Here is a 23,729-nt window from a genome sequence, read left to right as displayed (position 1 = left end):
GAAATTAGAGTTGATTGTGGAACAGATTGGAGTTTGTTACTGGCGACGGTTAGCAAACTGTGAGACGGATCGTAAAAAGGATTTCGTGCGGCGTATCCTCTGATTAATAGTCTTTTGAACTGTTCATTAAGACGAAACACTGCTGGATAATGGGCGGAGAGAATTTTCTTGAAATCTGTTTTGCTCCGCAGCGGGTAGACGATCCACGGATATTTTTGACTTGGACGAATTCTACCGACATCTATGGAGGCGTCTCCTAGCGAGCGATTCGTCGTAAGGTTGTTGGGGGCAGACCAATCGGATTCAAAAACCCGAGTACGACGAATTGAAAAATTTCGAAAGCGGAACAAAACCAATTTTCATATCAATGACTGAATCTTTCTGACGATTGGAAAATTGGACGGTTTCCCGAGAATTTCGTGAAACCACGTGTATATATGTCCGCGAATCTTTTCGTCGAGTCTGAAGAATAAATGCACGAATAGAAAATTAGATAACAAACATTAGATCGAGGAAAGGCGTGGAAAACATTAAATATCTTTGCATAGACAATTTTTATCGGATTGTCGGGACGTTTTTATCGAAGTTTCAGTCCTTTTCTATTGCGATTATCTGTGTCGCGGAATGATTTACATAGAAATGAATTGAACAAAGGTGAATGTAGAATACGAAATTACCTTTTCCCCAACTTTCAAGCTTCCCCTGCAGTAATATAAAGATTCACGTTCCCTTCGTACATAAGATCGAATGTAAAACTTCTAAATAAGAAAGCCAAGCCCCATCTCTTTGAAATCAGAAATGGTCGATCACTTGAATCTGAATCTTAACAAATAAACATAGATGGTGGCTTCAAAGGTTATTCGATATAAAGAATCTTCGAGTTCGTCATCGAATCTACATGCAATCGCGAAAGGTTAATCGCTGTTCCACGGAGTCTTTCTCGCCCGAAACATTTTACCCGTATTTTATTATGCATCGCTTCTAATTTAACCGACTTATCGAAACAAACGAAATTTACCTATTGCGTAAACTCTCTCGAATAGGACGATGAAGTAGCCGCAGGTAGGTAACTCATTGCGGCGCATTGAAATTCAAATTCTACGAGACACCCGTACACCCGTACACACCCGTGGACAGATGGAACATTGGAGGAGACAGAAACGCGAAATTATCGGTAGCGGGGAAAGGAGAAACGAGGTTAAAATGGAAATATAGAAAAAATGTATGAAAGAAGAATGAGTCTAAATATCACATGGCAGAATTGAACTCTTCAGGTAGGTTTCTCCTTTCGATAGACCAGAGGTTACGTGCACTGCATTTAAATGAAAATTGAATTTCCTGTATACGTACTACAAAGTATAGAGTAATTTGCCCATGCGAGATAAAATTTCAAAAGGAAATTCACCTTCATTCTCTTTCTATTTAGTTCATTAGTTTCGGGAATAAATAATACAGACAGGTAATTCTATTTTACTTTTCGATCATTCTTTCGACCTTTACGTATTAAGCTCTTTATGTTGCCTGAATTTTCAATACTTGGGAAAATTATTCCCACAATCATGCAATCCAGAATTTCGATTAGATTTATTTATTTATTTATTTGAGACGTTAAATATTTCCAACTCTAATTTACTGTCGTTCGAGAAGAAGGCGCGAAAAAGTCGGGTTTAAATCGAATAGACGAGAAGAAGAAGGAATTTTATAACGTCTAAAGCCACGTTTTATGTAATTCTATGGAATAGGTTCGCGGAATATTTTCAATTATTCGATAAACTTAGTTTCTCGTTCGAGCATAAACATGCACTTGCACGTTTCGTCCACGCATTTTCTGCGATACCACGCTCAACGATTAACTAATTATATCATTGTAGAGTATATAGGCTTATTAATTAATATAATAAATTATTATATACTTCAGGTGAACGTACAAGCGCGCGCGTGTGTGATGACTTTATTCGAAAAAAAGAATTTGTTCTTGTCGTTGCGTTGTTCGTTCATTCATTATTCATCTGATTAGTAACATCTGGTTCTTAATACTCGGTCCTAATAGTAATAGCAGTAAGCTGGCTTAATTTTCCTCTAATTTTTAAAATAGTTTTAATATTCAAAGCTGTTTAACATTTTAATATTCAAAGCTGTTTAACATTTCATCCTTGGAACACTCTCAGTACGTATGTATAAATAGTGTGTACGTGTGTATTTTTTATCGTAGTTTAGGGTATCTTCCACCTCAATTTCCAAATAGTTTCCTTTAAATTCATTTTTATGAAACAATACTGACACGCAAGAAGGGTACATCAAACAGTCTTCGACTGTTACTTCCTCGTCGATTATTCCACATCACTTAGAAATATTGTTTGAAATTTTTATATTTACATTGTGGATATACGAATATTTATATTTTTACGGTCACACTAAAGTGTTAAAACCCGGACAGATATTTGTCGTACTTTTTAAATATCCTAACGAAGATTATACTTTGAATGTCCTATATATCGTTGCATATTCTGTGAATTCTATGCATCCTTAAATTCTATTACTCGCTTCTTTTATCTTCCGAATCTTTAAACATTTCCCACACGTATACGCGTCACAATCTGATTGTTTCGCACAGAACATGAAACCGATATACCTGGTCGTTAAAACGTCACCAAATTAATAGTGAAACGAACGAATGATGATATTCGTCACATCGTTATTGCTACTTCAACCAACAACCAATCTCGTTCTTTCTGCTCGAGTAAAAAGTCTCGTTAAAAATACCAGTTTTCATTTTATATAAAAAGGAAAAAAATTCCGACCTTACGATATTAATTCTATGCTAATTGAACGTAGTTATCTTCGAAGAAATTGGCTTGCGCGCTTCTTATGCATAAATGCAGCATTTCCGCGTAAGCTGATTCGTTGTTTGCTAGGTCGCGATTTAGCGAGCCATCGAGAGTCAAAAAGCTTCCTTTCTTTGACCCTTGTTCCAATTGGACCGAAACTACGCTCGTTACATCGACGGAAAAAGTACGAAAGATTTCGCAAATCGGAGGAGACGACGCTGGGAACAACGGAAAAGTTCCTCGAAACGTTTATCCGTGGTCGTATCTCGTGCGAGTAATTCCAATCGATGCCCGGGATAAGCGTGACCCGTATTCCATACCGCCGGGTGTTCATCGATGTCACTGAAATTTTCTCTCGCTTTCAACTTCTCTACGCTAGTTAATAAAGCGCGGCAATCGTTGCAGGGTATCTCTCCCACGCGTTTACGCCGAATCGCCTACAACATGAACCGATATCGCGCCTTTTTTCCTTTACTATTGCGCAGCTTCAACTACGACCTTTCCGCGACACGTATTTCAATGCTAGCGGCTGCGACAAAAGCCGCATGAAGCACGGCGAATTAAAAGCGCGTCAGAGTAACGCGGAAAACATTGTTCGTAGTTTTCGTTAAAAAATGATTTGCAAAGGAATTTTACCGTTGCAAAAACGGTGTATGTAAATGGTGGAGATAGGAACAAATGGATAATAGATTTTTTCTTTTGTAGCGCGGGCGATAATATTTAACTTTATCAGGTAAATAGAATACCCGCTCGTTCGACGAATTTTGTTTTACGATCGAGCCCCTATGACTTCAAAAACCTGCACGAGGCTGCAACAATTTTCTTTGATTCCTTTCGTTTCGCTGCCTCCTATAAGTGAAAATAAAGCTTGCTTTAACTCGAATCATCTACACGTCCGGATACGTTATTTTAGCTCTGTAACTCGAGTTTAGAACACGATCTAACCCAGCCCAGACTTCTACATGGCCAAGTTTACCTGTGCGAGTACAACTTCCATATTGCCGCTACTCTAACAAGTTGCTCTCTGCAACTCTAACTTTTCCAGCTATACGTTACGAGCCGTCAGCAACCAATCTTTCTTTCTATTGTTGGCATTGTCTGGAATAACCATAAAGATATAGAGATACAGAGTACGAGGGTCGTACGTTACCGTGTAAATGGATGCGATATGAGAATGGCAAGAGAATGCCCTGTTAGACGGATAAAGGCGCCTTTTGTCCTTGTTCAACGCTAATCTTACCAAGCCCGGCGAAACGACATAGAAAATTCGATTTAAAATTGTGCATTTGCCCTTATTCATTTCGTCAAGAGTTAGTGTTAATCAGGTACGATGGTTAATCTGTGTTACACACTTACGTATGTAGCTGCGATAACAAAACTTTCCAACGGTTTCGTCGATACAAGTATAACATCGAAGCGTAAGTGCCAATAGGCCTAACCAGTCATCGATATCCCTACAATCCCTCCAACGAATATTTGAAAAAAGGCGTGACGAAAATGACGTTCGAAGACGAAAATTCGTTTCCTTTTGTCGTCTCTCAATATCTCCACTGCGCACACGGTTGGTAGGCGTCCGCTACCATTGCCACGTGTAAACGGTCACGGACGAAAATGACGTTGGAAAAATTAAATTCCTTTCTTTTTGTCGTCTCTCAATGTCTCTACTGCGCACGCGGTTGGTAGGCGTCCGCTACCGTTGCCACGTGTCTACGGTCAAGGACGAAAGTGACGTTCGAAAACGATAATTCGTTTCTTTTTATCGTCTCTCAATATCCCCACTACGCACGCGGTTGGTAGGCGTCCGCTACCATTGCCACGTGTAAACGGTCACGGACGAAAATGACGTTCGAAAAATAAAATTCCTTTCTTTTTGTCGTCTCTCAATATCTCTACTGCGCACGCGGTTGGTAGGCGTCCGCCACCATTGCCACGTGTAAACGGTCACGGACGAAAATGACGTTGGAAAAATTAAATTCCTTTCTTTTTGTCGTCTCTCAATATCCCCACTACGCACACGGTTGGTGGGCGTCCGTGACCGTTGTCGTGTAACAATGGTCGTGGACGAAAATGAAGTTTGAAAACTAAAATTCCTTTCTTTTTGTCGTCTCTCAATATCTCTACTGCGCACGCGGTTGGTAGGCGTCCGCTACCATTGCCACGTGTAAACGGTCACGGACGAAAGGACGTTCGAAAAGGAAAATTCCTTTCTTTTTGTCGCCTCTCAATATCTCCACTACGCACGCAGTTGGTAGGCGTCCGCTACCGTTGCCACGTGTCTACGGTCAAGGACGAAAGTGACGTTCGAAAACGATAATTCGTTTCTTTTTATCGTCTCTCAATATCCCCACTACGCACGCAGTTGGTAGGCGTCCGCTACCATTGCCACGTGTAAACGGTCACGGACGAAAGGACGTTCGAAAAGGAAAATTCCTTTCTTTTTGTCGCCTCTCAATATCTCCACTACGCACGCAGTTGGTAGGCGTCCGCTACCATTGCCACGTGTAAACGGTCACGGACGAAAATGACGTTCGAAAAATAAAATTCCTTTCTTTTTGTCGTCTCTCAATATCCCCACTGCGCACGCGGTTGGTAGGCGTCCGCGACCGTTGTTACGTGACAACGGTCACGCACGCCCACCAACCGCGTGCGTAGTGGGGATATTCAGAGGCGAAAAAAGAAAGGAATTTTAGTTTTCAAACGTCAGGTAACAATGGTCGCGAACGCCTACCAACCGCGTGCGTAGTGGGGATATTAAAGGGCGACAAAAAGAAACGAATCGGATCAAGAAAACATTTGTTGAATCGAGAGTTGTACGTAAAGAGTCGAAAACGAGAATTGTTAATAAATATACTATTAAACATCTACACATCCTGCACCAAATAACCTCACGTATTTACCGTACGAATGTGCGTGCGTTATTAGACGAACGCATTATATATATGTCGGAGATGAAAGAGCACCGGAGCCTTCCCCTCGGAACTTTGGGAAGACACCTAGTACCGTAATTTAGATTTCACCATAGCCGTATTAAGAAAGCCGTTGTCATTCGATCCGACTGTACTTATTCGAGATTTATGATAATGAGCTCGGGCTCGAGGCGACAACCAGTCGCCGAACGTAGTCGCGGTCAAGGGGATGAACGTTTTGTTTAACCAAGGCAGGAAGTAACTCTATACGATGGTAAACGATGGTAACGATGGTAAACGTTTCAATGGTTTCTGTCCCGTGGCTCGCCACACGCAGACTATGCTTCGAGTAAGACGATTACCAGATGTTGATGCGTCTCCACAGTACATGTTCGGCTAGCCCGAGGACCCGCTATAAATCTTAAGATCTATTTAACGAAAGTCCTTCAAACCGACAAACAACCTTTGTTCCAACTACGGGAAAATTGGAGAAGTCTATTTTTCTCACGAACGACGCGGCCCGATGGCGACTTTCTCTTAAGGGCGGCTAGCACCCTTCCCCTATTTCCTCCAACTAAGTAACTCCAATTTCCCTCACTTTCCGAATGAAGACTTTTCTCCGCGAATCCGATGATCCGGTGCCCTTAGACACACCCATCGTAGTTTTCCTCGACAGCGTCACCGTGATGGAGAGACACTCTATCGTACGATTTTAACGACGATACAAGTAATTCTCCGATACGTAGTGCTTGTTCTGTGGCGACCTGAATATAACTTAGATTTCCACGAAGTATACACGTTCGACATCCCGTTGACCGCGGATTCGTTACCGGACCCGAGGCCATTGTCATAACGCCGCGAGTATCTAACATTGTGATTAATTACCAACGCTGTAATACCACTCACTTGTGCCAATAAACTCTACCATTGTTACACCGCATCGATGGCCAATATCAACGAAGATTCATCGAACACCTCCACCCCCAATCCTATCATCTAGCCGACATATATATTTCGCATTTTCAGTCTTCGTCGTCGTCGATCCTTATCGTTTTAAAAGTCGTACGGTTCCAGAGCATTTGGTCGCAGTCGCAGACCTTTCGGTTAGCGAGCTCGTTAGCGACTGTCTTATGAAACTCATGGCGAAGAATGAACCTACAGTTTTAGGTCTGAATTTAGATCACGAACGATCGGAACCACACTGAGACAGACGTCTGTCTTTCTTTGTATATTTACGCAAATAAGATCATCAAGTAGTCAAACAATTTGATGCTCGGATCTCGATGATTGCGAACAATTACATTTCTGTTCTATTAACCGATCTGAGTGTTCCATATTTTACCTTTTCTGCGATGTCGATTCGATATTAAGAATTTATTTATAACGTTAGAGGTATAAGGCTAACACTTAGATGGAGCGTAATTACAAGAATCTTTTACATATCGCAACTGAGGCTAAAATAACAAAAAAAGAATAAAATAAAAGAATAATAAAAATAAGGTTTTGCGTGTGTGTGTATGATTAAGCGAGAATACAAGGCAAGAGGGAGGATAATTATTGTAAATCGAGTTTATGGCCAGCAGTCTGAACATAAAGTATACTACGTTGCAAGCTACGAGTGAACGTAAAAACTGTATTACTACCGTTACGTTACAAGGCACACGCACGAGCGAAATGACAAAGTTAGGATAAAAAGATTAGAAAATAAAACCAAGCACGCTGTAATGGTATTTCGCGACGTATTTTATTCTGTAACGTTATATCTGGTATGGTTATACCTTTCGATAAAAATCACAGATAATAAACCGAGTCTCCGTTTCAGTTGTAAGAAAATAAATTTCATTTTGTATTATGTAACGTTGCACTTTGTACAGCAAATCAACCGTTTCTCATATTTCGAAATATACACATAGCGTTTTATGCGTAAGGAGAGATAAGAAGCACACGGGACACTTGTGTACGTACGTTGTAAAGGACTTTCAATTTTGCATATGTGTCAGTCATCACGCATGAAATAACCGGACCAAAACAGTGGATACGGCGATACGTGTTTGACACGGCCAACCAGCGTTTGATTTGCGTTGAAATCAAATTTTTCGGTTCAACTTCACCGAAACTTCTTCTTATTCTAAAGTTATTAATACCGTTGAAGTGGATCTCACTTCAAACAAAACTTTACATCTTCTCTCTAGTGTTTAGTTTCCTTAGTCCTGCGAGAGATACAATTAGGCCTCGGCATAACGATCCTCTTTCAGAGGCTTCTTTGGTTTCAATTATAGCACCGCGAAAATCATCGCCGACATACAGACAACATAGACAATAAAGCGGAAATGCCAACAAACCGAAAGGATCAGAAAACTTCGATAGACCTAACGGCCATCAATATATTAGGTTGTGTTTTTCTTTTACAGACACGTCTTTTACAACGATGCATCTTCATACAACATGAAACCTATTTTGACAGAACAAAATGGATCATACGTAATTCGATAAAATAATATAAAACGAAAAATGTTGTACATCCATTATTTCCTTATAAAACGAAAGAAACTTTTCGAACGACCTAATATTTCGACATCACAGTCGTTGATCGTCAGTTAGCCACCGGAGAGTCAAGAGTGAAGAATCGCTAAAATCGAGAGTTGTCATATCGCACGACTGCTTTAAGATCAAGTTCGAGTTCAATGATCATCGTTTTCTGTTTAATCCACTGTAATTAATCCATCTATCGATACATCATCACATAGGATAGAAACTACTGGAAATCCTAATTTCTAATATTTCTCTCTTTAGGCCAAGATAAAAAATACATCAACAAATACCGTCGACATCTTTAGCTAATTATGCAATAAAGACGATGAAATCATTGAATATATTCGTTTAACCGCATCGCAATTATGGTACAGATATCTCACGACATTGCATATACACAGCCCGTACGATGGCCACGGACAAGTTATTTCACGACACAATACGTTTGTACGACGCTACGAATGCGTTATTTCGCAACACAATACCGTTCGTACATTCCCACGGACGAGATATTCCGCGCGTCTGTTTTTCCGCAATTAAGCACAGCTCTCGCCCTAATAAACAAACACTTGCTTTTATACGAGACGTTTTTGTCACATTCGGATACGTATTATAATTTATCTCACAAATTTCCTGCCTTTCTATCCACTGTATACGTCAGAGACGAAGATTTCTAGTAGAAACACAATTCCATTGATTTTAACATCCAGGTGAAATACGTACGATACACGTATTGCGTAATATTTGTATCATTATGTATGTATCATTATGTTAATACAAATCTATACAATATATTCTTACAGGATTTATCATAATCGACAACGTAACGATCTGCAATGTTCATGAAACTTCGAATCAAAACATCGATAAAAACGGGATCGACGAAGCAGAAAATACGAGTCCCGTCGGATGCAATCCGACAGTTTAAAATCTGTTGTTCTTGATATCCGATCCTACTTTAAAATCGAAGCGTTCGTAAACCGATTAAAATCATAACTGCTTAATTACGATAATCAGGTGAACTCATTGGCCAAGGATCAAGGGTCTAGAATTAATATCGAGCTTAGTTGTTGGGTCACAAATAGGTCGTATACACCCGCTTGATGGCTATTCGACGTGCTTTGACCATAAAGGTTCGCAATACTAGAGTATCTTCAACGAAACGCAGTGTAACGTTGCAGCAGACAATGAGAGGCACCGACGTGAAAACGTACATACTTCATGGCTGCTGTCCCTTCCATTCTCGCTTTCTTCTTAACTGACTAAGAACGAGGAAAGGAAAAAAGACTTGTTCTCGACTTTTCATTTCATCCCTTACGTTACACGAAGGCATTGTCAGCGTCTCTTTGAGATTTTGCTCGGCGCGTTTCTTTCGCGTCGCCTATCGTCGATGCGCGATATTATTCGATATCAACGAAACAACGCCATTAAGACACGTATGGTCTCGCCCTTGTAACGCCACTGTGGCTGAGAAACTATATTACGCGTGATATAAAACGTATTATAGCAACGTGATATAAAGCGATAAAAATTATGTGGTTTATATAGTTTGTATCTTCTACTTCTTTTAAGACAGGGAAATTTATAGCGGCGAGCATTTGTAGAGCGACAAGTAGGTACATACGTTGATTTTTAAAGGCTTGTACAAGATTTTTAAGCGGAAATTCAATTTCGTTGGATTCTGTTTAATTGGATTTGAATTTTTAAAAGGTAATGAATTTTCCCGATCGAACTGTTAGTTTAAACGCGGCCTTTAATTGTATCACGAACATTATTTTACGTTACTCTGCAACGTTTCCTCTATGTAATATATTCAATGTTTGTATACGCGATCTTCGCCTTAAGAATTACTCAAATATTTGGTTTTAATACGAAGGATTGTTTTAAAGATCATTTTCACCTCTATAAATATTTATTGTGTAAACCGTGTGTATAATTTGCGTAAAGCTTAAAAGATTTCCAATTTAACATTCGCACGTGAATTAAGACTGTTACTTGGAAAAATCATCGAACTCAAGAACCACACTCTTCCTCGCGTTCAAACTTATCCGCCTGTGCAGTTCGTAAATTCACTTCTTAGGTTTCTAATGAATTTTCAAAATAAACCTTCAACCTATCTATGTATGTATCTATACGATTAAACAAACCGTGGATTTTTATGCATTTCTAAATAATTTGTAGATATTATTCTAAATATCCATGGAACTATCGATTAAAGAATTATTATTCACGAGAATATAAGAAACAAAGATTATTAAAGTTATTTTATCTGGTATTACATGCGTGTAATTCGCGAGTCAATAACTTTATTTAATTATTTTGCTAAATTGATTCCTCGTCTCCTATATTTGCAGAAAGATATTTCTGTTGCGTCAAATACGTTTCCATTTTATATTATCTTCCACAGAGGTACTACATACGTATTATCTTTCTGTCTATCTTAACTTCAATTTTTTTAACTCGTCGCTTGTTGACTTTGTCAAATGTCCTTTGTTTACTTTGAAGTTGCGAAGCACGGAAAGCTTCCTAGGTACGTGTCCCACTCAGTCTAATAAAAAACGTTCAGGTGCGCGAAAAAGAAAAACGCAAAGTTCAAACGCACGCTAATAGATGGCTATATTTAAAAAATTACTCATATTAAATATATTAAGGGCTAAGTGACTTCAATTTTATTAGCTCGTTTCCTGCTGTCTTTAATGTTGCGAAACAGGAAAAACCTTCCTATCGCTCTCATCTAATAATAAGCATTTGGGTGCACGAAAAAGTAGAAGATTCAAGCCAGGATCAACGGAAAGTTTTACTTAAAAAATCAAATATGAAGAATCGAAAAACTTTTATTCATCTCCGATATCTATTCATCTCTCCGAGATGTATCTTGTTAAGATTATCCTCCTTCGAGGATTAAACGCTTCATGGCTATATAAAATGGTAACGAGTAGCGCCCTCTTCTAAAGTATTTAAAAAACAGGAGTAGGTCAGTGTGAAATTAAATGGCTGGAATTTTCAGCGATTTCCATAGACAGTGTCTTTGAAATACCTAATTCTCGCTGTTTCACGTATAAGCGAAATAGCGCTCAGCTTTCCAGCAAAAAGCAAATAGCTATATTCTGTAGTATTTGAAGCATCGACTGGCGAACAAATGCGAGAGGAAAAGTTTCGTGAAATTTACATCTTGAATTTCGTTATTTCATTTAACGCAGAGGGATTGGCGTCCGCTACGATCGATACGTTGGCAGATTTGCCTGCGGTTTCTAGCGATTGTCGCGACGATTCTAATTGAGTTTTGCGAAAGAAATGAAATTAAACGTTGGCCGTTAATCGATGGCTGGAAAATAAAATGGATTGCCATGATTCGTCGTATCCCCCGCCTTTTGTTTCTTTCTCATCTTTCGCGTTTCACGGTCTTCACCAATTACTATATAGAGCCGTACTTTTCTGCTGGCAACTTCAGTTTACGAGATTAAACATTAGCTGGTCCCGTTTCGTTTGATAAAACTGACATCTCATATACGACCTGAGGCATTCTACGAGCTTGGCGCAGGTTTAATAGAAATGTTCGGTAAATATGGACACAGATAGCGAATGTTACTTGTATAAACATTCACTCTGATCGAGAACTAAAAAATCTGGAATTTTCTGCTCTTGTGCTGAATTACAGTGGTTCGCGAAAATATTTGAATATCCCTGCAAACTCCTTGTGGACATATTATTAAGAATATCTTGATATCCTATCGATACTGTGACAAGATTAACGTATTATTACAATTTCAAACGAGTATGACAATGTATGTAAGAGTCGCAGGACATTTACTGCGATTATTTGTATGTTTGAGACTACTACTAATATTGTATACTAATTTTTCGTTAAGCATATGTTTGCAATAAATGCCTTGCAACGTCTATATATATATCGAATTGGTTTCAAATTTTCCATAATGTATTAATAACAAGAGTTCTGTAGAAAACGTTCGAATAATGTATTCAATTACACGTAATTGATATTGCCTATTTAATATAATCGGAGAAATAATCTCATTCATTTCATAGTCAATTCATTTTAAGAATTAGCGGGAATACGAGTACGTAATAGGAACTTTAATAATCCCAGAATCCCATAGGCAAGTAAAAAGAAATAATTTAATTGAATTTGCTTTAGTTCGACTTTATTTCTATTTCTTATTTAATGCAATTCTATTTTATTTAATTTTAATTTCCATTTTTCTTTCATTTTATTAATAATTTAATATAATCCTAGCTCAATAACATAAATCATATAAAAAAGGATATATAAATAAATCGGTACAATACGATGCAAGCTAAATTTATGTACCAAAACTTTGACAACACCTTATAGATACGATAACTAATTGGAAATTAAGTAAAAACTACTTGTAATAACCCGCATTGCTTGTCAGGTAGGAGAAGATATTCAATCAACAAATAATTTCGCTACGTTCGAAATCTTCTCGCTCCTTAATCCATTTTCTTTCTGATTACAATAAACAGCATTAATTCCGTTCTCGATTAATTAATTTTATCAGTAGTATACTTATATCATTCTATAAAACATTAAATAAGTGACATTTAAGTTAAAAAATTATTTGCATATTATTATTTATACACTTTTGTTTGCATATATCATTATAAAAATTAATGGAATAAACTAATAGGATAACATATTTCTTAAACAAATGGAAAAATGAAAAGTCGATGGATTTTCATTTAACAAGCGTGTATCATTTGTAGCATTATGACAACTTAGCGATCCATTTGCTCAGCAAGTACTATCTTCAATAACTAAATCCTTTTAAATTAGTTAAACCTTCAGTGTCCTATTTTCCTATTCACTAAACGACATTTTTAATACGAATCAATTCGTTTCGCTAAAGACACTAAAAATTGATTATTAAAATAGAACTATACATTTTATATATTTTACACTAGTTCTCGTTGTCATATGATTACAATGACCTTAATGAATAAACGATCCTAAACAGTAACAGCATAAACGAGCTTATCTCAAGTATATCAATATTATACCAATATGTATAAGTTTATATTTCCAAAATACCTGTCTTTAAAAGTAAAATAATAGCAAACAAGGCAGTAAATAAAGTAAACGATCGTATTGCTCAACAGTCTTAACAAATAAAGCAACGATGCTAAAAGTAACAAAAATTGCTCCATAGCATATGTCCTCACAATTAAATTACGAATTAAAAAGGAGAATAAGAGTAAAATTAACAAATCGAATGTAAGCAAATGAAAGAATCATTCTGTATTATGTTTCCCTCGCTAGTGGCGGGATATTCAAACTTTTAATAATGATAGCGTCTCTTCAATCAAGAAATCACACATCCAAAAACTTTTACCTCGTAATAACGGTATTATTATACCATCGAATAAGTAAAAAATTAACACTCACCAAGAAAACGGTATAAGCAACGAAGATTTACAGCTTGGCCTTCGCGAGACAATAGTGGTGGTTGGCGCCAGACAAGTGGTCGAGAAGAGTATGCCCTACTGCACAATCATAGGCGTAGATCGTGCACCCGAATTGTCCCGTCTGTCGATGGATATTACCTGCAACGACCTCCGTGATACATTTCTTGCGCTACGCGAATAGGTGCACCTGTTTGCGTGCCACTTAATATCGCGTACGCACGAAACAGCTCGAGAATTATCCACGAATTTTACGAATTCGCAGTTACTAATCGCTTACCAAACGTCGATTATGTCGTTAGCGCTTGAAAAGACATTCGAATGTAATTGTTGCAAAAGATAAAGGACCTTTGTAAAATAGACGATCCAATTCCTATCGCGTTCACAGTCGAAGCGGTACTGTGAGGCTCGTTGCGACCCGGCGTCCCTTTATACGATCGACCCCCGAGCTCAATAGCCAATCACCGTTACGCATTCTCCAACGTTCAAAATCCTTCCGTTGGATCCACGGACGGCCGATGTCAGTTATGTGAGGGGGTAAACATGGACGATCTGAATTTGATTCAATTATCCAAAGCGAGAGAAACGGTGTTTGAGTGGTGGCGCGAAAATTACCGATTTCGTTGCGCATATTGACAAAGTTATGGCGAGGGATCTGTATGGTATGTACTATATAGCTTTTCTCGCGGGCTATGTTTCTTTATATTGTATATCGAAGTACGCACCTAACGTTTCAAGAGAAGCTTTGCATGCCTTGTATAACTTGAACTGTAGTTTAGATTTACAACTTTACTTTAGTCTTTATGTTTTCTTACTTTTCAAGAGGTAATCTGCGATACTTGTAAATAGATACTACATATATATGTACGTTAACTTGTAATGTGTAATATTCCTCTTTGGTTAGGTCTATATTTTCTAACGTGACAAATATGTGTATGGTGGCCATCTTGTACAAGTAAACTGATATTTTTAGCGTAATTTTACAAATTACAAGTCATAAATTATTCCTTTTTCCAAACAAGGAAATATACGAGAAAAAATAGAACAGATTCTTACGATTATTTTTGTGAAGTTTTGTAATATACGAATTAGCATTTTTTTTTATTTTTTTTTTTTTTTATTGCATTTGAAAAAATCATGTATTTAAGTATTCACGAGAAAGGGGAGACAGAAAAGAAATGCAAAGATGGAAAGTTTCGAATATGTAAAACGTAGTGAAATCCGTAAATGATTTCATAACTGCTCTTGAACATTTCTTACAAACAAACGAGTCATCTCATACTTTCCTACAGGAGAAGTACATATTCATCAGAAAAAATTCCATTGATGTTGTCTATGAATGCTTATGCATCCAGCGAAGTCTGTGATTATTTTCTTTATCTGGAAACATACGTTACAGTTTTGAAGTTATAGTTTTACATTATTTGTTCACAATCGTTATAAAAAGACCGGAAATGTATTCAGGTCACGCACATGCTTTACTGCTTTATACGTACTATCGATGTTAAAAAACAACTCGTACCGAAAGGATTAATATAATTTTTATTTAAATTTTTTATTTCGTATTCATAGACGAAAACTGTGTTGTGTTGTTTGTCCGCAAATATGTAAAACGATTCCATTATATTATAAAGTTCTGAAAATCGATAGTTTTCGTTATACATTTCGTTAGTTAAAATAGTTAAATGACTTTCCAGAAACAAATCATGCTTCATGGACATTTTGAGCTTAGTTAGCGTAAAAGTTAAACCTTGTTCTGTAATTAGTTGTTACATGAAATTAAATGGATTTCAAGTAGCTGGTATGTAAATGATACTTAAACTAACATGTAATGCTTAAATCGTAAAATAGATATACATGTAAAATCAGTTAAATTTAGGGAATCAATATCGAATCAATATCAATAGGGAATATATTAAGTCAAAGATTATTTGAAAGAATTTCAATTTCACTTCAAACTTGAAAGGATATTTCAGATCAAGTAAATAACAAATTTATACCGGTATAGTGATCTCATGTTTCTTGAATTCAAACAATTTGTGTAATCGGTACGAGAATGTATGCAATATGGGATATTAAAGAGAATCGCATTAGGCATTATTGCACCATGTACGTCATAAATCGTCGATGAAAGCTCTGAAGCGGGCAAAAAAGTTTATAGCTTCGATAAATAAACTGTTCTTTGTAAATGATAGGTTAAAAAGTAGGTAATCAGCATTAATATCAATAGGATATTCCATCGAATAATTTTAAGGATCTTTGTATTATAACATATCCTTTAGATGAAAGATAATTGTTAGTTTTATAACGAAGAATCCACAAGTGTTTCTACAGTAACAAAGTAATTAACGTTTCCTTAAGGGACTAATTCTTGTTACAGATTTCTTTCACCTTCATCTTTGAAACTATTCATAAATTATATTTATATCTTTCAATATATCACATCCTAATCCTTAATAATGCTCACAGTTTTGTAGTATTTAATATCTTTTGATTTATTCGAGATTTCTTCAAATCTAATACAGAATTCAAAATGTTTCACGTATTTATTATAGTCTATAGATTATGCTTACAGACTTGGTTCATGTATGTACGTATGTGTATTATACATTATTGTATTTAAGAATTTATATGATCGTCCCCTGAAATACCTCTAGTCTGTAGGAAACAGTCTGTTGCTACTATGGTTTAGATGAAAGAATATTATGACATGTCGTTTAACTGTATGATACCATCTATTAATGTATCAACGATGACTTTAATGACAGTCTAATAGATATTGCGCTACAACTTTGATCGACGTGACTTATTTCTATGATGCACTTCGACAAGCTGATTTCAGCCAAATCAAGTCAAACGAAGTTTCTTATGTTTAATATTCATATAAACTTACTATGCATGTACGTAGTTTGTTTCAATAGCATCTACATAGTTTAAGAAACTAGTTGATGACGTTGTTTCAATAACACAATCATAGTGGTTTTTAGAATAATCATGATTCGAACGCAGACTATTAGGGGATGATATGTTTTAAGAACAAAAATTATAGTTTTCCCTTCTAAAACATGAGATTGAGATTGAAATAATTTTGAAAGAAGAACAAAATAATTTTAATTCTTTAACCATTTAACTCTACCTTAATAACAAAATACAAGAACGTGTTAAGTATACATTATTACTAATTTAATTATTTATATCACTAATAAACAATATTCTTAATTCGCAATTCTTATATCATTGAACTATACTATTAATGAAATGATTTTATATAACTTGCAATTCAATGGAATAAAAACATGAATGAAATATTTAAACATACCTACGTACATAGATTTCCAATAATTTTACGTAACTTTATGAATTAACACGTTACAATATATTTTGCATATATATACGGTATATATCTGTTACATTTATCAAAAATGATTCTTGTTCAATTACATTCGCCACTTATATCGCGGAAGCGTACAATTCTTTCAAACAATATGAAAATAATTTATCGTGAAAAATATTTTACGTATTGTTTCTCGTTTTTATCGTAAATTAAGCACGTTCCCATTTCTTGCCATAAGAAATAATGGATAATAGATAACAACAGCGTAACGAAAGTAAAAATTATTGTTCATTCACGTTTTGAACGTAATTTTATCAGCTGTACTTTTTCAGCTACTTTGATTTTACTTAATTTCAAAGAACATATTTAAATAATAGCTGGCTTAACGTATGAAATATAACGTCGAAATATTACCGCGACTGTCTTGAACAGATTTCCGCCTGTAGATGACTTTAAACGTTTCCGTATCTCGTAATTTGCGAGAAACGAATCTCACATACATTTCTACGAGACCTTGCTCTGTCCATCTTGCAGTTCCTTCCTTGATTGACTTTCAAATTTCCCCCTGGATTCTAGGCTGTTTCTGTCATATAGAGTGAAGAGTTCGCTGGCCCTCGAAGCAAAGAGACAAGCACATAGAAAGTCTGCCTTTGGGGTTGGAAGTAAGCATAATTTACGATACGATGATCTAATCCCTTCATCACGCTTGGAATATACATGGTTGCCTGTAAAAGGACGCAGTTTTATATTCAGCAAGTTGCAAAGAAAAGATCTATGTCATTTTGTGATCTTATAGTACTCACTCGAGAGAAAAGTAAATTTTAATCAACGTTATATAATATTGATGAAATCCAATTGCTGGGTCAAGAAGAAGAGAAAAATATCCTTCGCCATTCATAACAAATATTTGACTTTCTGTTTTAATATACTGCGGGCACGAGAAAATATTTGCGCGTGTCCATATTTTCCAATGAACCGTTTTCCTATCAGCTTTTATATTTCAAATCAAATCCTTATAATCGTATGAAAGTACCATTAAATAATACCAAGTTTAATACGTGTATCATGTATTTATATTCATATTATTTAAATACCTTTCGTAGTCACTGTATAACTGCCATCTGTGGATAATACATAATTCTCTATTTATTCCTTCTGTAGCCGATATTCCACGACATGCATTATTTATTGATTTGTACGTGTGTCCACAATAGGTAGATTTCTCTCTATGTGTATTCATAAAAAAAAATTCGTTGGATTCAAATCAGATGATGGACGAGATTATTTTATTGGACACGTTTATTCTATCTATTCTATCGAGGGTTCGATTTAAACGTTCGATTTAAATGTTAAATAAAAAGTACGGTATATCAAATAAATAGGATTAATTATTGGATCTACGCTTATCAGATATTTTATACTTCTCTCATTAAACATGTACTACAAATTTACGGAGTTTTAGATTACTTCCTTGTAACATTCTCTCTCTCTCTCTCTATATATATATATATATACAAATATGTACATATATGTAAGATAGTAATCCGGGGATAATTCAGGGATCTATTCTGTAGTCTGAAAATCGAGTTTTTATTATGGAGTAAATAATAAAATACAAAAATAAACAACAATTAATATGCGTCTATAACAATAAATAATAATTATATAAACGGGAAATAAAAAGTCTTTAGTACAATGTTTACCTGAAAATCGAGAATCGATTTTCAACGTCCTGAGCTACCGATCTTCCTTCTTCAGTCTTTAAAATTTTAAATAACTATTCTGTAACCTTGTCTGTCTCTAATGTAACTCTCTGTCCGTCCGTTCGCGAAAAATTTGCTTCTTAAAATGGTCGTCCATAAAATAAAAGAAGGTCTGTCCGTGAAACACAGCCTGTCGTGCAACCCGTAAAACAAAAAGAATCCCTATCCTACAGGAACTCTAGGGAGTTTACACCGCCCCTCGAATGGGGAGTGAAACAGATTCCCTTCAGATCCCCGATTACCGTTATCCACTTCATATATGGAGTTTGAAATCCTTCTTAGAATTATGAAAGGTCCTTTCCTAATTTCTTCCAGCTTATTTCTATTCATTTTTTTTCCGTTATGGGTGAAGACCATATCACCGATTTTAAATTCGTGTTCTCTTCTTTTTTTATCGTATTTTTGTTTGTTGATTTCGAAATTTCTTGTTGAGTTTTTGAATGCTTCTTCTCTGTCTCTTTTTAGGTTTATCTTATTCTCCATTATTTCCTTAGGGATGATTTCAATCATTTTTCCATTCAGTAAATGATTTGGGGCAAACCCCGTTACACTGTGTCTGGTGTTATTGTTTTCTTCTACGCTTTCTTCTGTGATTTTTGTCCAGTTTCTCTTATTTTTGTCTGAATTACATCTGATCCTGTTTACTAATGTTTGATTTACCCTTTTGTTCAGTCCATTGGAGGATGGGCAGTCTGTCGAGGTGAAAATTAATTTAATGTTCCTTTTCCTCCTATACTCTTGAATTTCTTTGGATGTCATTACTGGGTATTGGTCTGCAAGGATAATTTTTATGGAATCAGTTTCTCCTGTCGAGTCTATAAGTTTTATGATATCTTCTGTGTGTTGTGTTTTCGATGTGGACATAAAAACAGCCCTTGAAAAATGATCGATGAGTATGTGCATGTATTTCTTTGGTGAGTTGTTATTGGGTGAAATCGACCTGGGAAATTCAGTGCTTCATAAATCACACAAGGTTGTTTCTTGGACAGTGGCTCTGGCTTTCTGTCCAATCTTGCGTTACTCCCTTGTGTTTTTTTTCCCTTCGTCTGATATTGCCCCAAGAATCCGATTAACTCATTTGTTGATTGTACTATTTCTTTATCCATTTTATCTTGAATGTGTATGGGTAATCCAATAACAATTAGATTTATCCCTGTCTCTTCAGAAGTCTTCCTCCTTACTTCCAATATTAATCATTCCTTTTTTATGGCATATTCAGTGAATGAACCTGAAATGTATTTAAAGTTATAAGTGTATCGTACTGCAGACCAACCTTTATTGCCAGAAGCTTTTTGAACTGCCACCTTCCAATTTTCCCAGTTGTATTCTTCATCCTTCAGCAGATTTGCTTGGTACCATTCTGATGCTGTTTTTCCCAAATATTTCTTCAAATTCTTGATCCTTTTTTCATCAGTTTGGATTTCGTATTTTTCGTATTCGGTTTCATACTCATATTAGAGTATGGAAGGGATGCGTATGTGAAATATGAATATTTCATACTCCAATCTGTGGCTTTTTGCGTTCCATCAAATTGTTTTATGACAAAGTCTGTGCCTTCTCTCTCATGCATGTTTTGTTTCTGGAAGATCTCTAATAATGTTTCTGTTTGAAGATTGGGCTTTTCGATTTCGGTCTTTATCTTCCTTGTGGGGATGATCTCCGATTCTTCTAAGTAAATATCTCGAAACACGAAGTTTAAACTTGTACCGATGTATGACGCTGCCGTTGCGTCATCCATCGTGAGTGCAATGTTTCTGTAATGGCTTACCTTGGTTAAGCTGTTTGCGGCTTTCTTCACTATCGATAAACTGAATAATCGCGGACGATGATCTCTTGCTTGATATTCTGGAGGAAAGACATCACATACTTCATCTTCTGGTTTTCTTATGGATTCTTATGCATTCTATTTTCTCCCCCTTGCGTTCTCGTTCATGGCGATACGTAGCTTCACTTCTAACGGCATGGCGTAGTGAAAATCGATTTGTAAGATCGTAATTTGGTGATAATTCAGGGATCGATTCTGTAGTCTGAAAATCGAGTTTTTATTATAAAGTAAATAATAAAATACAAAAATAAACGACAATTAATATGCGTTTATAACAATAAATAACAATAATTATATAAACGGGAAATAACAAGTCTTTAGTACAATGTTTACCTGAAAATTGAGAATCGATTTTCAACGTCCTGAGCTACCGATCTTTCTTCTTCAGTCTTTAAAATCTTAAATAACTATTCCGTAACCTTGTTTGTCTCTGATGTAACTCTCTGTCCGTCCGTTCGGGAAAAACGTGCTTCTTAAAATGGTCGTCCGTAAAACAAGGGAAGATCGGTCTGTCCGTGAAACACAGCCTGTCGTGCTACCCGCGAAACAAAAAGAATCCCTATCCTACATGAAATCTAGGGAGCTTGCATATATATATGTATCCTTTTAAAATTCTAACAAATTATACAGATTCATAAAAATATAGTTAAAGACTTTGTAATATAGTGGTTTTTAAATACACATATATAATTTTTAAATAAATGTTAAATTTCTTCCGACTATTCGTATCACATTACGATTATGCTCTTTTAGTTCTATAGCTTACGAAGTTAGTTTAGAAGTCGAGGCTTACCTCACAGGCTTACACAAAAGTATTGGTTGAAGTTTTCCTATCAAAAAAAAAAAAGTAAAAAAAAGGAAAAAGTTGTAATCGCTTTAATCCGCAGGTTGTAGTTAACACGTTTGTGTTTCGATTTAAAAGTTAATTCAATTAATCCATAATATCGAAATGTTGCTAACTGTTATTTTATATTTATTTTATATTATTTGATATTCAATCGTTTGATGAATACCATAGATATCTGATATTTAATCATTTAGATGAATTTCATAGATATGTAATATTTAATCGTTAGATGCGTTCCATCAAAGTTTAATATTCATCTGCCCACGTTCTCTAAGGGAAGATTTGATATAAAATAATTTTCATAACGTTTTAAGACATTTATAAAATGATTACGTAACACTTTATGTTAATTTGGAAATTTAAATAAATTAGAGAATTATCAACACCATTCGTTGTTATAACGATGCTTAATAACTCGGAATACAAACAGCTTTCAAGTAATCGGATAAAATTTATCATGCTGCTAAAGTAAAAGTATGATTTATACATGGTAAAATCTCCTTTGTAAGTAGTGTGATGCTCGCAATGTCAGGCACACGAAGTATACGCGCATATTATATCACGTAATTTCAGCTTTATTCCATCTCTTAATCGCTTGGTTTGAAGAAGCCGTAAGTAACAAGCGAAGCCATAGCGTAAAATAGTTTTATTAAACTTGTAAACAGATATAAGAAATATAGTCGTAGTATCCAACTGCAAGTTCAAATGCGAAAAATAACGTTCGGGAAAATTTGTGACATGGTGAGAAATTTTATACTCATATCCTAAATTGATAACATATATATTATTTGTAGAAAATTATATTTATTTGTATATATGTAAACATAATATCTATTAATGAAAAAGTTAATTAAGAAATATCCTATTATTATTACTATTCGTATCTATTATTTTTCATTTAATAAAAAACTAGTGTACACCAACTCATGTTCATTCTACTGATCTTATTTTTACGGTTCGAAATATATATATCGAATTTCGATTTTCCATCGTGTTTCGCTTATGATTCATAAATATTAATTAGAATGCGATTAATTGGTGTTATAATTCAGAATGTTCGATATTCATTTACATTTATATTACTTTCACGTTATAGTTAAATATTTAACGTTGGTTAAATATTTTATTATTTGAAAGACTTGTGTCTATACTTCATATGCGACAAAAATTGAGAATTATTCACGTTTTTTAATTTAACGATCCTACTTTTATTTCAATTATATCTCGATTCTTAAACTTTCATTTATTCGCGTCAAAATTAAATCCTAAGCTTCAATCCTACGCTTCCCTATGTAAAAACCTTTTAATCCTTATTTTTCGAATAGTTTGCGAGAATTGATCTTCGCGCAAGAATTAACGCCACTCAAGTACTAATTGATTCCATCTCCAGAGCGCTTAAGTGACATTCGATTGTCGCTTGAGTAGTTCTTATCCTCGCTGTAAAATACGACAGAATTTCGATTCCTCGATCATTAATTACATTATGAGACTACTTTCTCACGCTTTTCCATTCCACGCCGTGATTCCGCTCGCCTAACTACTCTTTCGTTATAGCGCCGATCAGACTTTCAACAAGCTCACGATTAATCTCGATAATGAAATTTCCATCACTATCGCAATAAAAAAGATTATTCTACGTTAAGCTATATCTTCTTTTTTTAATTGACAGAATGCATCGATACGTTGATCGCCACGTGAATTTTATAGATTTTGGCCAATAGATCGAATAGAAACACAGAGTGTGATTCTACGTGAAAAATAAGAAAGATAGGAAAAACACCTGGTATGATTTATTACAATTAATTTTTTTTCATCCGAGGATCGAAATTGAGGATTTAACCGGTGTACTGAAATTTTTACAAATTTTATTCCACATTTTCCACTCGGTTTTTCACGTAGAATCAGTAATTGCTCGCTTCTGCCGCAATATTTTTCAGCCCATTTACATTATTAAAAGAAACGTTTTACTTTTCCAAGGTATTGTATTACATTCGCGCACTCTTCTCCGACAACGTTACCTAATTCCTTCATATCGTCGGAAATTCCTTGGCCCATTATTCGCGTTTCATTCGTTGGAAACTTGCGTTAATTTGTTCGCCAACTGGAAGTTACATAAGTCCGTCTTTTTTATTTAAGTCCGTCCGATTTTTATTTCCACGAACTGTTAGAATAGGATAAAATTTTGTTGCCATAAATTGTATTTAACGCGGAGTTATCAACCACGAGCTATTGTATAAAGCTTATTACTTATT

The 23,729-nt window shown here is 35.6% G+C and overlaps 3 long non-coding RNA genes across 5 annotated transcripts; all 3 read right to left on the bottom strand.

Moving 5' to 3' along the window:
• Positions 1-14,923: 14,923 nt before the first annotated feature.
• LOC126926887 (uncharacterized) lies at positions 14,924-17,537 on the bottom strand. Its single transcript, XR_007714991.1, has 2 exons — positions 17,457-17,537; positions 14,924-15,344 (listed from the first exon to the last, which is right to left on the bottom strand). It is a non-coding gene; the product is annotated as an uncharacterized LOC126926887 (long non-coding RNA).
• A 410-nt stretch (positions 17,538-17,947) lies between these two features.
• On the bottom strand, positions 17,948-18,932 carry LOC126926863 (uncharacterized). Of its 3 annotated transcripts, none has more exons than XR_007714958.1 (3): positions 18,746-18,932; positions 18,137-18,617; positions 17,948-18,054 (listed from the first exon to the last, which is right to left on the bottom strand). It is a non-coding gene; the product is annotated as an uncharacterized LOC126926863 (long non-coding RNA). The 3 variants fall into 3 exon arrangements; XR_007714959.1 differs by having other exon boundaries at positions 18,137-18,268; positions 18,746-18,910; XR_007714960.1 differs by lacking the exon at positions 18,746-18,932 and having other exon boundaries at positions 18,137-18,268; positions 18,568-18,674.
• Positions 18,933-19,915: 983 nt separating this feature from the next.
• Positions 19,916-21,441, bottom strand: LOC126926868 (uncharacterized). Its single transcript, XR_007714969.1, has 3 exons — positions 20,964-21,441; positions 20,110-20,832; positions 19,916-20,033 (listed from the first exon to the last, which is right to left on the bottom strand). It is a non-coding gene; the product is annotated as an uncharacterized LOC126926868 (long non-coding RNA).
• Positions 21,442-23,729: the final 2,288 nt, after the last annotated feature.

Source organism: Bombus affinis, unplaced genomic scaffold (assembly GCF_024516045.1).
Source record: "Bombus affinis isolate iyBomAffi1 unplaced genomic scaffold, iyBomAffi1.2 ctg00000059.1, whole genome shotgun sequence".
In the NCBI taxonomy this organism is placed as follows: domain Eukaryota; kingdom Metazoa; phylum Arthropoda; class Insecta; order Hymenoptera; family Apidae; genus Bombus; species Bombus affinis.
This window is presented reverse-complemented; position numbering and strand designations above follow the sequence as displayed.